This window comes from Bidens hawaiensis, unplaced genomic scaffold (genome assembly GCF_021521415.1).
Source record: "Bidens hawaiensis isolate Kalapana, Puna unplaced genomic scaffold, B.hawaiensis_p1.1 tig00005142_1, whole genome shotgun sequence".
Lineage (NCBI taxonomy): Eukaryota > Viridiplantae > Streptophyta > Magnoliopsida > Asterales > Asteraceae > Bidens > Bidens hawaiensis.
Window position 1 is genome coordinate 695,149 of NW_027491327.1, and position 17,855 is coordinate 713,003.

General features: G+C 36.3%; 3 pseudogenes; 2 read left to right on the top strand and 1 right to left on the bottom strand.

The window, feature by feature from the left end:
- Positions 1–891: 891 nt before the first annotated feature.
- The window catches only part of LOC143629013 (F-box/kelch-repeat protein SKIP11-like), a 33,719-nt pseudogene continuing 16,755 nt past the window's right edge, over positions 892–17,855 (bottom strand).
- LOC143628984 (F-box/kelch-repeat protein SKIP11 pseudogene) lies at positions 4,287–4,751 on the top strand (annotated as a pseudogene).
- Positions 4,750–5,330, top strand: LOC143628985 (F-box/kelch-repeat protein At1g74510 pseudogene; annotated as a pseudogene).

Consider the following 17,855-nt stretch of genomic DNA (forward strand, 5'->3'; position numbering starts at 1 on the left):
AACAGAACCAATCTTTTTCCACTAAAAACCGGTTTCAAATCTGAATCGCTTTCACTAGAACCGGTTTTGACTTTTGTTGACCTAAACCGGTTTCAAACCTAACCGATTTGAGAAAAAGAAAACCTATTATGTGCACCTCAAATTAGTTGGTTGATTTGATTATCCATGTAAGTACTGGCCAGTAAAGGGTTGTGTTAAAACTTAAACGCAGCTAAATACGGGCCATGTTTTACAACATTCTGGCCCAATAAATGCACCATGGAAAAATTAAGGCCCAGTAGATGTGTTGGATTCTTGGTCCAAGACGAAAATAAAAAAACAAGTTTAAGCTTTCAAGTCTGAAGTCTGAACCAATGAAGAGTCCAAAAATACACTTTTAGCAATGATTCATATAAATATTTATATTTAAAATTGGTTAGGTATTAAAGACGTCGTGGATTGATTAACTAAAATCACTAAAATAATAATCTTAGCAGCAAGTTTCAGGTGTTCAATATAATCCAAGTTGATTCCTGTGTAGTCATGGATTCGTTGTGGCAGCCCGACCCAGCCCATGTTAACATGTAATATATCGACGTCTGTTTTTGTTGTTAACATCGAACACAATCTTCCAAATGGTTATGGCCATTTCTTTAAGAAACATAACTAGATATATAGCTTTATGTTAGAAAGGTTAATATCATATTTTAAAATGAAGCATCAGGACCAGTTTGAAAACCTTTTAAGACCACTACATTTTGATTTTACTCTCAGACGGATTCGACTAGGGAGACAACTCGCACCTCTAGCTTTCATACCTGCTCGAGTGGCGCAACGTTTCTAATTTGGCCTATGCGAAACACGGGCCTAATTTCCTAGTTTGTATTTAATAAGAAAACAAAAAACAAAAAAAAAACATAAAAATTTGAGAAAAACTGCCAAGATTTAGTTCAGAAAGCAAGGAACCTGTCTAAACTTGTTTAGCATCTCAACATCCCATCACCGCGCAATTATAAACAAAACCACTTGAACACTTTCTAGCAAGCAGGTTCCATTGAGGCCGGCTTCCATCGGGTACCCAAGAGTTCAATTCTATTATATAAGAACCCTGGGGCTTACCAATAAAATGAGCTGATCACCATAGGCCTGAAAAGCAAGTCCCCATCCGTTCATAGGTTGTGCTATTTTCAGCAGCCCACACACTCTAACCCAAACATTTCGACACTTATCATATTTTATGACTTCTTGTTCTTCAAAACAAGCTGCATATAATCATTCTTCACAACCGCCAAATAAGGCGTCGCAGGTGCATCTTGACCCCCCCCCCCCCCCCCCCACACCAGTTAAACACCGGGCATATATATATTTGGAATCTCGGTCCAAGTAAGTCCAAGTACCCGATTTCAAATCATAAACTTCCCCACTGTCAGCTCTGTTGGGATTAATTGGTTTTGTTCATAAGTCTTTATATGCATTTTGCATGGAATAAGTTTGGCTTCAAAGTCTCACGTGGATGTTGAAGACTAAAGTATTTATTTATGGTTTTATTATATGTTTTAGTTAGTTGATTAACTAGTCAGAATTGGTTTGTAGTTTGACCGAAATCTCTGGAAGTATCCCTTGAGAATTGCAAGTTGGATAAAAAAGTGGGTCATGATTTACCGGTTCTTTAGTAGTTAGTTCCTATTTTATTGTTATGTTTCCAACGTATCTTTTGTTTGTAAGGCTATATATAGCCCAATGCTTTAATGAATAAAGTGCATATTTACTTCTTTTACCTACTCTAAGCATATGCTTTATTGTTAACTCTATTTTGTTTCCATATTCACATACAAAACCCTTTCAACTTTCAAGTTCTCACTGTTCTTATTTCTTCAAGCTTGATATCCAACAAGCTCCTTATTATCTTCGCTAGGGGTGACAAATTAATGGGTTGGGTCAAAACGGGACATAGGTCGGAATGGGTCAATTAAAACAAAGAGCTGTTTTGGTTCAGGTCGAAACGGGTCAGAACAGGTTTGGGTCGGAACGGGTTTCGGGTCGATTTTTTTTAACGGGGGATAATGGAAGAAACATTTTTTTCCCTTAGCTAAAGTTTTTTTACTGCTGAGTTTTATTAGCAAAATTTTTAATGAGGCAGTACTCGATATAAAGTTTCAAAAATGAAAAAGTGTCATACAAATAGGAGTGTTAAAAATACTAAGGATTATTGGATGAACATTTTTCAAAGTCCAAGATGAAAATGATTCACCTAGTTGTCTCCAAAATAGTTAATTATGTCTACCAAATAGTGTATGTATTTGTATAAGTTAATACTAACTCCATTGTAATGAGATAAATGCACAATCTTGTATAAACTCAAGGGTATGCATTTCTTATTACTCTTTCCAATTCTTTTTAGACTTCTTAAGTTAATTCACTAATCTTGTGCTAATTAGAATTATATTATAACATTACTTTTATTTCTTGAGTTAGCCTGTGAGATAGGTTATTTAAGTTTTGGTTTTTGTAATTTTGATATTCCAATTGAAAGTTTCTGTGATTCGAAAAAACCAAGTTTTGTTTCTATGATTAGAATGAAAAGGTAAACCAGGTTTAGTTTCCATGATTTAAAGTTTAAACACACATTTTGTTTTCACCTGAATCGTTTTGAGCGGACCACCCGTTTTTTGTCCAAAAAAACTCCTGGATTTACCAAGACGATATAAAATAGTATACTCCGATTAGCCCAGAATGGCAAGAACATATTCCTAAGACCAGATTTAAGCCCAAGGTCTACTCAAAATTGTTTGTCATATTCTCTACTTTTGTTTAATATTTTTTTAGTGTTTCAATAAATTTTACTAAAACCAAGTTGTTTTCAATATAAAGTATTTTATGTTCGTTTTATTATTTAATGTTTCAAAACAAAACTTTTATGTGTTTGAATTATTATAATGGATCACCAACTTTTTATATTAGAACAAAATTTGAATGTGTATTGTAATAGCCATATTGCTAACAAAAATAAGTTGAACGTTGCGTTATCCAACAAATATCGTTGATTAAAAAATATATAATAGGTGTCCAATTTTGTCAAATACGAACAAGTTAATCTTTACGAGACTCACGAGAAATTTATTTTTAATAGAATAATATTATGTATGGTTTTAATATATTATCACCACTCTCCGCTATAAGAAAAATGAATAATTACTGAAAACCAGCATTTTGGCATAACTCTTTACCTTTCTAACAATGAGATCATAAATCTAACATGTCTTCCTCTGATAAATTGATGGTCCCTCTCAAAGAGATATCGTCGGCAACTAACGAATTTGCTGAAGCAAACATCATTGGAAAGGGTGGATACGGCTTAGTGTACCGAGGTCAATCAGACCAACATGGCATGCTTACTATAAAGCGGCTAAATCGTGTGCACGGACAAGGATATCATGAATATGGGATGGAGATTTCACTGCTTTCAAAGTATAAACATGAAAACCTTGTCTCTCTTATCGGATTTTGTGGAGAATCTGGCGAGAAGATCCTGGTTTACAAATATGAAGCAAACCAAAGTCTTGACAAGTTTTTGCATAGGAAAGACTTGTCCTGATTCGTCGTCTTCGGATTTGCCTGGGTGCTGCTCGTGGGTTGAGGTACCTTCATAATGAGATTGGATCTGGACACGGAGTTATCCATCGTGATATCAAGAGTTCTAACATCCTCTTGGATGTAAACCGGAATACCAAGATTTCAGATTTTGGATTGTCTAGAATATCTCTTACGAATTCGGCCGATTTGGTCATGTTCACTACTCCTTGTGGAACAATGGGATATGTTGATCCACAGATACTATATGGTTGCGGTATCACACAAAAATCTGATGTTTATTCTTTCGGAGTTGTGTTGTTTGAAGTCTTGTTTGGAAAGCTTGTAGCTGTTCTTGGAAATCTTGGCAATGGTCGTTTTACTACCAAAATGGCCAAAAAGCATTACAAGGAGAAAACGTTGCATATGATGATCCATCCTGATCTTACAAATGAAATGACTTCTGATTCCCTGAGTACGTTCTCAACCATCGCCTATCAATGCTTGAACAAACGAACAGAAGATCGTCCTACAATGAGCTTGGTATTGGAAGCACTAGAGAAAGCTTTGGGTTATCACTTTAAGGTATTCTCCTTTATTCATAACTGTCATTTTATCCTATTTAAGTTTAATCATGTTTTATTATTTGATGTTCCAAGTTTTTATTCATTTTTTCGTTCATGAAGTACTCGATGATTCGTTTGACAAAACGTATTTCATTGTTTCAGGCAGGAATCATGTTGGAGGGTCCATCCTTTCTTGTCTCAGAAGAATTACCAAGTGCTTGTGTAAAGGAGTTTTTGAATAGAGAAACAACAACCGGGTTGAGAAAATCATGGAAACTGTCTGAAAACGACCAGACGGATAAGAATAATTTAGTCATTTCACTTGTTGAATATGGCCCATTAGATAAACAAGAACAACATGATCAATCAGATACTAGCTCACTAATTAATCAATTAGGCTGAAAACTCTCCATTGACTGCCTCTTGCACTGCTCAAGGTCGGATTATGGTTCGATGCCTCATTGAACCGCACGTTTGGACCCTGGTTCGTGGTGGTGAGGTTTATAAGCTAAGAAAGTTAAGGGGCATTAATTAGAATACATTGGATTTATATTTCTTGTAATCCTTCAGAATGGGAGGCTTTAAGCTTTTGACCCGAGCCACCGTAGATGGATGCGCCTGCCTACCATGAACTGAGCTTTATAATTCAGAGACTGAGACTTGGGTTACCTTACCCAACATGAATAAACCAAGAAAAATGTGTTCAGGGGTATTTATGGAGTCTAGGTTTTATGCAATTGGTGGATTAGGCGAAGACAATAACGAGCTGACTTGTGGGGAAGTTTATGATTTGGAAGCGGGTACTTGGACCGAGATTCCAAATATGTTTCCGGTGTTAACTGGTGTAGGGGTGAAAATGCATCTGCGATGACCAAAGCACCGCCTTTATTGGCAGTTGTGAAGCATGAATTATATGCAGCTAATTATGAATAACAATAAGTCAAGAAATATGATAAGCGTCGAAATATTTGGGTTAGATTGTGTGGGTTGCCGATAATAACACCCCCTATGAACAGATGGGGACTTGCTTTTCAGGCCTGTGGTGATCAGCTCATTTTTATTGGTAACCCTCAGTTTTCTTCTGAGGTGATAATAGAATTTAACTCTTGGGTACCCGATGAAAGCCGGCCTCAATGGAACTCATTCATCTGTGATCACACAACGTTTAAATGGTCTTCAAGAGTTTTTTCAAAAGTCCCATTGGCATTATACTAAACAAGGTTACAAGGATATCGAGTAAATGGCGATTGAATTTTCACGACGACTTCGGCGATGCATGGTTTAGATTTACGGTCCACTGACATATGCAAGGTAACATTTCGTTACATTCTTCATATGCCTTTAAAAACGTTTAACTTAATAAAAATCATGAAGTTCGATTTCCCAGCCATCGAGAAGATGACTTAGGTTTTGTTTGGGATTCCTTATTTAAGTTGAACAGGCCCTTTTGTGATAAGTTGTAAAGGACTTATGACTAATTTCTAAAAAGGAGTTTTCAAAAAAGTGTTTGGATTAACTTATAAGCCAATAAATCAATAAGTTGTTTTTTAAAAAGTGTTTGGTGATGCTAGATTATCGCTATCTAGTCAAAAACTATTAAATCAATGTCCTAATCACCTAAGCAAGCTAGGGTAAGCAGGGTGTCGAACCACGTGGAGTATGTGGTCAGTATGAAGTGAAATTGATTCCTAACATTATGAAGTGAATTCTATCAAAGTGCTGATCACACTAGCAAACAGTTTGTGTTTTATAATAAACGAACAATTAATCAAGTATTCAATCAATCAAACAAAGCAAATCACACCCGGGAATTCAAGTAAGCAAACTAACAGCAAACTCATGCACATAACAGATAAACTATCTTGTGTCAACTACAGACTGACTAACCGGTTAAACCTTAGGCATACACGCTCGCTAACACACGGCACTGGCTATCAAACAGTCCCTGCCAGTGTGAATCAATTAAGGGCAAACGTATGCTTTCTTGTAATTAACAGGTCAAAACAATCCTAAGAGCAATTATTATAGCAACCGACAAACTAATCGTTCTGATCGACAAAAACCTAAACCGACTGAATGTACGAACATACTAAACATCAATACTCGTAGATTAACATCAAGATAATTACAATTAGTTGTTCTAGTACATGAGAAATAAACTGAAAGATTACAAACTATACATCCCGGGTATGACTCGAAGGCTCTAGCCGCTCATGGTCATCATATGATCTTCTGTTCTTGATTCGGGATGATGAAACATGGATTTTGCAGTGATTGGAGGTGTTATGGAGCTCCCAAAAATGGCCGAAGTTTGTCCCCAAAACGATTGGAATCATCTTCTTTACGATCTAGGGTTTTATGGCTTATATAATAGATGGGCCCATGCTTTAAAACTGAATTTCGCGACCCAGCGTAAGCTACTCTGACCCCCTGGCGTAGCTTACTCTGGGTGAAAATCCCTTACTCTGAACTCAGACTGCCTTACTCTGAAATCTAATTGCCTTACTCTGACCTAATTTGGCATCGGAGTAGGCTACTCTGATCCCAGAGTAAACCTAACTGCCTTACTCTGACCTAATTTGGCATCAGAGTAGGCTACTCTGATCCCAGAGTAGCTTACTCTAGGAGCTGAATTTCAACCATTTTGTTTCTCTTTATTTCCAACACTTGTGTAACAGCTCCGATCTTCCCGAGACTTCATTCAATGCTCGTACAAGTCACTAATTTAGCATCTTTAACGATCAATGACCTGAAATACAAAAGCACGTATGAAGTACCAAAGTTCCTAAACTAAACGAATAAAACGACTAAGTTAACAAGCTAATATATGTACAAATAAACTAAACATCATTTGGTTTAGCCTGTTGATGTAAGGGCGTAATGGTTAAAGAGAGCGGGGTGGAATGAAAGGGTGTAATGGGTGTTCCAAACCTATAAGTTGATAAGTTATCAAATCCCAACTTATTGAAAGCCTCCTTTTTTGCCTTACTGATAAGAAGAAAGGTAAAAGTCCTTATGTGTTCCCAGAAACTTTGATAAACCTTCATAAGTCATAAGGAGATGAAAATAAGGATCCCAAACACACCCTTAATATTATTTTTTAAATGTTTTCTTTTTGGGCTGTTTTGGTTTGATACCGGATTTGGGTTTGTTGCTTGGTTTGCACAGCCCAATTATGACTTCATTTAAATGCTCATCAAGCCGAATTTATATTTATAATCTTATAAATGAGTAATAAGCATCTTGGGCAAGGTTTTATTTTCTATTATAAACTCTTTGCATAGATAAAAATTGTGATTAAGCTAAATTCCTAATTAATAAGAACTCACTTGTAGATCAAAATGACCATATCAACCATGATTTTTTTTTTAATTATCACTTATGGGAATTTGTCTCTCACCACTTGAAAAGGCAAAGCCTTATTCAACACCTTCCAAGAATGAATGCCTATATTAGATGTTATAAGAAATGAGCAAAGTGCCGAAATCATCCCTGTGGTTTGATCAATAATGCGACTTTAGTCTAAAAAGATTTTTTTTTGCAACTGAGCCATCGAGGTTTCCCATTTCTTGTCAATTACGTCCGAATCATTAACTCAGTTTAACTTCTCGTTAACTCAGGGGCAATACAGACATTATACCTATTTATTTATTTAATTACTTTATAAAATAACCATGGTCCCACCTGAATTTCATCTTCCTCATCCAACCCATTTTCCAACTCCAGCAAAACCACCACCATTTGTAACCACTGCCGCCGCTGCCACCACCTTTATCTGCACCCCAACCGATGGAATGGAAACCCACACATCCTCCATGAAAGCTTCAATCAAGTACGAAGAGGAACAAATGACCAGAATCGGTGTAGCCTCGTGTTCAAGACCGAATCGGTCATTTTTGCTCTCCAATTTTAAATGCATTGAACACGAGAATCGAATTTAGTTTCATCAGAATGGGAAAACCCTAGCCTATTCATCCACTTCAAACCTAAAATTGAAGATTTCTCAATCTGAAACCGCAATCTTCTGGGTTTAGATTAAAGCAAATTGACCGCCGACCACCACATCTTCATCTTATCACCGGAAAATCGTATGTGTGTGAGTGGGGGTTGGATGGATCCGGCGATGATGATGGTTCACAATTCCGGTCTATTGTTCTAAAACCAAGCCCGTGATATGCGTGGATGGTGGTGGCGATGTTACGTGATCATGGTGGTTCACGTTTCCAGCCATTGTTGGTTCTACTGGTCTAGGATTAATGATGCTTAACTTAAATTAATTGATATTGAATATTATATTATAATTACTGTAACATCAAATGAAAACCCACTTAAGTTGTGAAAACCCATGAAAACCCTATGTAGCATCGTTTTTTTTTGTTACACACGTAATATATGTTGTAACATTTAATACAAAACATCGAAAACTAAAAAAAAATTTGTTTTGTTACTTTCTAACGTTTTTTTACTAATTTTTATATATATTTTCAGAAGAGAGAAAAAGTTACATTTATGTTTACATTTTTTTATTAACTTTAATTGTGGACCACACGTTTCAAACTTTAATTAAAAACATGTGATTGAAAATGAGTTTCTAGAGTTTTCACAACTCAAGTGGGTTTTTATTTTAACCTTACCCATATATATATTACGTAAAAGTTTTTTTTATATAAAAGATTTGTTATGTTTTTTTAATATTAATTTATAGTTATGTAAAAGACCAAAATATCCCTACATGTCTTGGTGAAAAGTCACTTTTAACCTTGAGTTAACGGTGAAATTAAACAGAGTTAATGATTCGGACATAACTGGCAAGAATTGGGAAACCTCAATGGTTCAATTGCACAAAATAATCTTTTCGGACTAAAGTCGTAATATTGGCCAAACCTCAGGGGCTATTTTGACACTTTACTCTAGAGAAATAGACGGCCAACGTTGTATACATGATGGAGATAGTTGATTATTCATAATTACATTTAATCAACGTAATTATGAATTTACATTAGTTATATGTGTGCTAGCAGAGATCCTATTATGTTGATTAATGTTTTTGACTTAATGGATACTAAGAGGATGTACCGATGATGTCTCAAACAAAGATTAGAAACCCAAAGATGATCCACATAAGGAAAGAATAGGCGGGAATTTGCACCATATTAAGAGTGTACGAAGAGATTAAAAGATCCAACAGAGATGCTAAAGGAATATAATTTTGAAGTGTTGACAAAGAGTTGTAACCACTTTGTGCTATTTCGTCTTTTGGGGGAAAAAATAATATGTAGCAATAAAATAATCAGTTTTAGATAAACCATTTTATATCAAAAATAACACACCATGAAATCTGGTTCATACGATAATAGTATGTCTCTGCCGTATAGCTCAGTTGGTTAAGGGGGCGTAAGACTTGGAACAATAACCTAGAGGTCGTGGGTTCGAAACCGATTCTAAGCGCCAATCATCTTACCGCTGAGTGAGGCTGATTTACCTCTCACGTTATTGGCCTGGAACGGTCTGGGCCTGTTTGCATGTCCAGAACAACACATTTTGGAACATACCATAATAGTATGAGCCGAGCCCGATAATTTTTGATCTAAGCTAGAAACCGATATTGATGAAAGCCAATGATGATATTCTTGTGAATCAATATTACATGCCAATTATCCGAAATATATAGAGGATACATGACAATCTATTCCTATCAAATATGGAAAGAAAATCATTATAATATATGGGGAATATAATACTTTAATACGCCCGCCGCAGTTTGAACATGGTTGTGACAAACACTCAAACTGGATCGAAATGACTGAAAAAGGTCTCGTGGTAAACCTTTAGTGAAAATATCGGCATACTAAAATGGAGCTTGAATATGTAAAACACGAACTTGTCCGAGACGAACCTTCTCTCAGACAAAATGGATGCCAATCTCAATGTGTTTGGTCCTCTGATGTTGAACCAGATTTCCGTACAAGTACACGGCAGAGACATTATCGCAGTAAACAATAGTGGCCCTTTGAAGAGGCACATATAACTCTAATAACAGATTACGTAACCATGAGGTCTCCGCCATGCATTAGCTACCCCCTGTATCCGGCCTCTGCGCTAGAGCGAGATATTGTGGTCTGTTGTTTAGATGACCACGAAATCATGTTGTTACCCAAATACACACAATAGCCTGATGTGGAACGTGTGGAATCAAGGCAACCACCCCAATTCGCGTCTGAGTAAGCTGTTAAAGAGGCCAGAGATGACGAGAACAACCATAACCCATAATCAAGTGTGCCCCGTAAATATCTTAAGATACGTCTTAAAAAGGCGAGATGCGGTTCTAGTGGAGCGTGTATGAATAAACAGACCTGTTGAACGACATAGGAAATATCAGGTTGAGTAAACGTGAGGTATTGCAAGGCACCTGCTAAACTGCGATACAACGTAGCATCTTCAATTAGTGGTCTGGCATAAGTAGTTAATTTAGACCCCGTCTCAACAGGTGTTACACAAAGCTTGCAAGATGACATGGGGGCAGGAGCTAAGATATTAGATGTGTATTGAGATTGAGAAAGAAACATACCCGAGGTGTCGCGTGTAACTGTGATACCTAAAAAATGGTGTAACGGGCCTAAGTCTTTCATCGCAAATTTAGACGAGAGAGACCGAATGATGCGATCTAAAAAATCCGTAGATGATGCTGTCAAGACGATGTCGTCTACATATAATAGTAAGTAAGCCATATGTTTTCCCTCTCGATATACGAAAAGCGAATTGTCACATATACTCGGTTTGAACCCCTTGGAAATAATGAACGTGGAAAATCTTTTGAACCATGCTCGCAGGGCTTGCTTAAGGCCATATAGAGAGCGTTTTAGCCTGCAAACAAAGTGCGGTACGGTGGGATCAACAAATCCAGCATGTTGATGCATATACACAGTCTCATTAAAATTTCCGTGTAGAAACGCATTTTTGACGTCCAACTGATGTATAGGCCATGCACGTGATAAACCAATAGATAATACTGCTCGAATAGTAGCCGGTTTAACCACCGGACTGAACGTCTCATCACAATCAATACCCATAGTGTGTGATTTTCCATTGGCTACCAATCGGGCCTTGTACCGGTCGAGAGATCCATCCGGTTTTAACTAATGTCTAAACAACCTTAAATTGCGAATAACTGGTTGTTGAGTCGGGTAAGGTACCAACTCCCATGTATCGTTGTCTTTCATAGCTTTAAATTCATCTTGCATGGCCAACTTCCAATTGGGATCAGATAAGGCTTGTTTATAGGAGGTGGGCACAGGTGAGATTGTCGGGGGTGTGGTGACTGTGTTTAAATTGTATTTGGGATTTGGTTTGGTGATACCGGACTTGGCTCTAGTTTGCATTGTGTGAGGATTATTTGAAATTATAGGTGGGGTAGGTACTGTATTCGTGAGTGGATTGGAGGTTTGTGGATAAGGTGAATTGGATTGAATAGGTGTGGTAGGAGGAGTGCAGGTGCAATCGGCTGATGGTTGTTGTATGGGTGGGCTGTGGATGTTGGACTTGAGGTAATGGGCTGATGAGGTAAATTTGTAGGTTGATGTGGGAAAGAAAATGTTTGTACAACAGGTTCTTCATCTAGGAAATTATAGGTGTGATCAGGAATAAGAGTGGTGAAGGGAAAGGAGTTTTCGTCAAACAAAACATGCCGGGATATATGTACTTTCCCAGTGAGTGGATCAAGACATCGCGAACATCCGATGGATAACCGAGAAAAACACGCCATATGGATCGTGGGTGAAGTTTGTGTGGCATTGTGGCAGACATGTTGGGGTAACATGCACACCTGAAAACTCGAAGATGAGAATACGTCGGATGCCGACCATAAAGGGCAAATGTGGGAGTAAAATTGCTCAAACGTTTGGTGGGAAGAATGTTATGCAAATAAGTTGATGTGTGTAGGGCTTCGACCCAATAAGTGGGTGGTAAATGAGCATGCATAAGTAGAGGTCGGACAATGTCGTTTAGTCGGCGGATCATGCACTCGGAACGTCCGTTTTAAAGGGATGTTTGAGGACATGCAAAACAAAAATTAAGCCATTTTGGGAAACAAAATTATGAAATTTGTTATTATCAAATTCACCCCCTAAATCGCATTGAAACGATTTTATGTGTTTATTAAATTGAGTTTCAATTAATTTGTAAAATTTGGAGAAGTTGGTGAAGGTTTCTGATTTAAACTTCAATGGATAAACCCACACGTAATTAGTAAAATTATCAATGAGAACCGCGTAGCATTTGTAGCCGGAATTGCTAAGGACAGGTGAGGTCCATAGATCGCAATGAATGATATCAAAAGGTGAAACCGTGACGGATATAAAATCAACAAAAGATAATTGTTTACTATTATAAATTTGACATGAGTGGAAAAAATTGGAAATATCCTTATTACAAGAAAATGAAAATTGACTGGAAAGTAAACTTAAAATATGGTGTCCAGGATGACCTAGACGATTGTGCCTAGTGTTGTTGTTGGTGACGAGACAAGCGGTTGGAATGTTTGTAGGGCCAGTGAGCGGGTAGAGGTCCCCGGTGCTGTCATGGCGCGAAAGGATCTTTTCAGTTGGGTATTCCTTCAAATAAAAACCAAACGGGTCAAACTCAATAGAAACAAGATTGTCACGAGAAAATTTACGAACGGATATTAAATCTTTAAGGACAAGTGGGGATAAAAGAATATCGTTAAGTTGAAAAGTTTTGTTTGGTAAGTGGTAAGTAGAGTTGCCCGATCCTGAAAACACTGGAAAGGACACATTTATGAGTATTAACACTATTACATAATACATTATTACAAAATTTGTTTACGAGATAGAATCCTTTCCTAACCATGGCTAGCAGATCCACCCTGTGGCTGGTCAGAAGATGAATTCAGATTCCCTCCATCGAAAGAGCTGCAACAAAAACAAAAAGATAAATGAATCAGCATATATCAAATGACATAATTTGGGTCATGTTATCTCTCAGATAAAAGAGAATAGCTTAAAATAGAATGTATCAAAACAGGTAGGAAGAAAGTCGCATAAAATGTACATTTAATACAGACTTTTGTATAGAAAACAAAAACTAACAGCTACACACAAGTACGTTATTGCTATAAAAACTAACATGGCCGGTTCTTAATGAAACGGGTTAGAGTTGAGAGCTCCGTCGAAAGGGCTGCAACAAACATAAAAAGATAATACATCAATACATATATCACGACATAATTTGGATTGCATTATCTTAGGTAAAAAAAAAACAACTTGAAATAGAATGTATCAAAAAGTGTCCGAAGAAAGTCACCCAACGTGTATATTTAATGCAAAAAACTAACAACTGGTTTATCAAACAAGTTATTGTTCAATAAAAATAAAAACTTACAATGCAGGTTCTTCATGAAAGAGGTTATAGTTGAGACCTTCGTAGAAAGGGCTGTAAGAAACATAAAATAAAAAGATAAATAAATCAATGCACATCACATGGCATAATTTGAGTCCTGCTATCTTTGGTAAAACAATAGCTTAAAATAGAATGTATCAAAATGGTAAGTCCCCCACGTGTATATATAATTCATACGTTTCATATAAAAAACTATCAACTGTTTTTTTCAACACACAAGTTAGTCTTCAATAAATATAGAAACTAACATTGCAGGTTCTTCATGGAAGGGGTTATAGTTGATACCTTAGTCGAAAGAGCTGCAACAAACATTAAAAGATAAATGCATCAACACAAATATCACATATATAGCATAATTTGGATCGGGTTTATCTCAGTTACAACAATAGCTTGAAATAGAATGCATCAAAACGGGTCGAGAGAAAGTCGCACAAAGTGTATATTTAATGCGTAAATTTAAGAAAACTTATAAGAACTGGCACTGCTAGAAAGCAGAGTTACTTCTTTGGAAATTTGTTACCGATTTCCTACGATTTTCCTTAAAAAACCTGTGGGCAAAACAAATGTTGGATAAATCATTCCCAAGAATTTCACAACAACTTTTCCTACAAAATTGCTAACAAATTATGTTCTTGCCAACAAAACCTATTTGATTTTATTTTATTTTACTTTTTTTATGTTTTTAATTTTCTAATTTGCTAACTTTCGAGCAAAAGTATAATACTATAGATAACACAAACAATTATATTTATAATTTTTTCCAATGAAAATAATAAATATAATGAGAAAATTACAAGTTTTGTCCTTTTAAATATTACAAATTATAGAATGAGTCATTTTTGAAAACGAGTTTCATTCTTTATCATTTATTTGGGTTTACACTAGCCTCCATCCAAAATCTCAGTATAGTATTAGAACGTGTCGGGCATGTGAAGGCATTTTAGTCTTTTTATTTCTTAAAGGGCTTTTTGTGTAATTAACCTAAAGATTTGGTAATCTAATAAAAATATAAAAATAATTTATTTTTTTTTATAAAAGATAAGATTATTATTATTATTATAAATTGTTTATTAGATTACATCGAAACAGAAGGCAAGCGGGCAACAAGCTAAAAATAAAGCAAATAATTCAACCCCCCCCCCCCCCTCTCTCAAGTCTAAAGCAAGCACCACTTCCTTAACACCACAAACTTCACCGACTTCATCTCCACTAACCACACTAACTCCAATGGCCTTATTTTTCTGGTGATATTCAACCACCATCGAGGTTGAATATGATATTCCAATCCATGCCCCATCCTCTCTTTGGTCTCTTTTACTCTCTCCACCACCATTAAACATCACCGCGGGAAACTCCCACACCTATCACCACCAGCCACCATTACAACCTGTGGATAGAGACAGACGCAAAAGATAATAGAGATTAAGCGATTGGCTAGTTTTCGAGAGAGAGGGGAGGTCTAAACACTTCGATTCTTTTTATTTTCTGGTGGACTATCGTGTTGATGTGGTGGCTTCGATTGTAGATCTAAAAACTTCATTTTCTTGAATATGACCACTCGAGGGTTGGAATTGTTGGTGTTGGTGTTGGTGGTGGATTGTCGTGTTGAAGTGGTTGCTGCCAGAATTGTTCAATTCTAACAAGTAGGACATGGTGGTGGTGGTTGTAAAAGTCATGAAGTGAGGGATGAAGTTGAGATTGACAAACAAAGAGAGTTTCACAAGATGAGATGGATGAAATTAGGGTTTTTTTTATTATGAAATTAGGGCTTTTTGATAGAAGTGAACTTGTGATGATGAAGGGGATCCTAATGGGACCCACCAGATTAATAGATTCTCTTAATTTTTTTTAACATTATTAAAGTTATTTAAAATCATAAACGAGTTACGGATCCAAATCTTTAAGTTAGCTACATAAATAGCTCTTAAGGGGTAAAAAGACAAAAATACCCTCATGTGCAGTGCACATGAGATAACTTAGCTGGAAAACTTAACACCGTTAGTATGAATGATTAAAATCGAGACAAAAGCCCAAATAAGGGATAAAAACTGAAACTCATTTTAAAAAATGATCAATTCCATAATTTATTATCTTTAAAAGGACAAAGATTGTAATGTTCTCAAATATAGTTGATAAATATATATTTTTTTTTTGTTGGCATTTTGTTGAAAAGTTAGCAACAATTTACCAATGAAAATCGATTTGCTACTGTTTTGTTTTTTTTAGAACGGCGTTTTTTTAATATTTAGGCTACCGTACTATTCAAATTTGGACAGCCCCGATGCCCCACTCTTGCTAGACTATATTGTCTTAACCGGGCCCATGCTGGCTTCAGAGTTTGGCTTGGCAGTTCCCGGGGAAACATACCGGACTTGACAGCCGTTGTGCCACCACAAGAGCAGAACTCTTTGACGTAACACACGGTGGGACGAAAACCCGAGTGAGCTCGGGATTTCGAACTGACAACATTTGCACAAGGCCTAGCTCAAATCCTTCATTGTCAATATCCACCCAAATATGACACAAGTGGAATTCGAACTTGAGTCTCTATTGGAGAACTCAAGCCTCTTACCGCTAGGCCACAAATAGAGGAAATTTGTTGGGATTAGATGTTCCTATTTTGTAGAAACTTTTTGTGGGTAAATAAGTTGTTCTCTAGTACTGTGAGTTTTTACACACAATATATTGTTCAAAAATATGAAAACTAACACTGAGGGTCCTTCAGAGAAGGGGTTATAGTTGAGACCTCCGTTGGAAGATCTGCAACAAACTTAAAAAGGTAAATAAATCAATACGCATATCACTTGATTTAATTTGGGTTGAGTTATTTCTCACGCAAAACAGTAGATTAAAATAAAATGCATCATACCAGGTCTAAAAAGACGCCTAAGTAATGCACACGTTTAGTATAAAACAAACTAATAACCAAGTTACTACACACAACTTAGTGTTTAGTAATATGAAAACTAACATGGAGGATTCTTCATGGAAGGGGTTATAGTTGAGACCTCCGTTGGAAGAGCTGCAAGAAACATAAAAAAAGGTAAATAAATCAATACATATATCACTAGACATAATGTGGGTTTTTGCTTCATGATTTATGCAAATGAAAAGGCGTCAATGACGTGTCACTATTTAACCTTCATGATTTATGCAACTGAAAGAAAAGGCAAATAATAAGAAACAAAAGAGAAAAAGCCTACTTACTTAATAGGAGCAGCATCATCCTGACTAAAATCAACAAGTAACTGCAAAAGATCTCAATATATTCAAGTATCTGGGAGACTCAACTTTTAAAGGTTCTAAGCAGTGCACTAATAACACAATAAATGTACATGGTAGAGATTGTACACGGAGTACTCCATTGTAGGGGTCAGTTTGTATCATCAACTAAAAGTTTAAAACTTACTAATTGATCAAGATGATAAGTAACATCTTCAAGATTGCCGGAGTCGTCTTTCAAATCCCATCGGCTCTTCATAACTCTTCTACAATTGGGACATTCCATCTCTCTCTTCGCTCCAAATGCATGCATAATGCAATCTGTACCAAATTCAAATTACATTGACATGAAAGAGTGGTTTTTTTTTTCTTTTACATTTAGAAATCCAATGATCGATTCATTATTCATCTAGCTCTTGAAATTAATGAATAATGTTAGTAAAGCATTTAGTATAAGTAGTTAGCAGTAACTTATCTAACTGGATTCATTCTTCTTTCTAACTCTTAAAACAGAAAAAATAGTTTGCAATAACGTGTGTTTAGTTGTAATTAAATAGCTCAATTATTTTAATTGAAATCTAATCTAGATTGATTATTACTTAGATTAGGACATTGGCCACAAGGCAGAAATCGAAAGTCACACCTGCCAAAAGTCAAAGGCCTTTAAGCTTTGATCGGCCGTTAATGACAGTAATTTGGTATAACCCAAAATTGTAAGAATTGTGGATCAGTTTAATCATAAAAACAGCCTACATTGACTTTCGTTCATCCTATGTTGTAATTTAGATTAATTCATAATTCGTGATTGGGTGTTCTTGAATTTGGAGATAAGCAGCATTCCATATCACAATCAAACTATGTAATTCAAAAACAAACCAGAAATTGCACCAACCCAAATGAAAGTAATGACCGCATTGGAGATACGCCTGGCCATGTTCACTCTGTTTCGTGACAGCGTCCAGGTATATCGAACAGAAATGCTCCAACTCCATGCGTAATTAACAACCACACGAATCAATAATTCAATGCTGTCACAGAACAACCTCACGCCGCAATTGAGATATAAGTGAATGCAGTTTTAAGTAGGTACTGCTTTTCGACGCA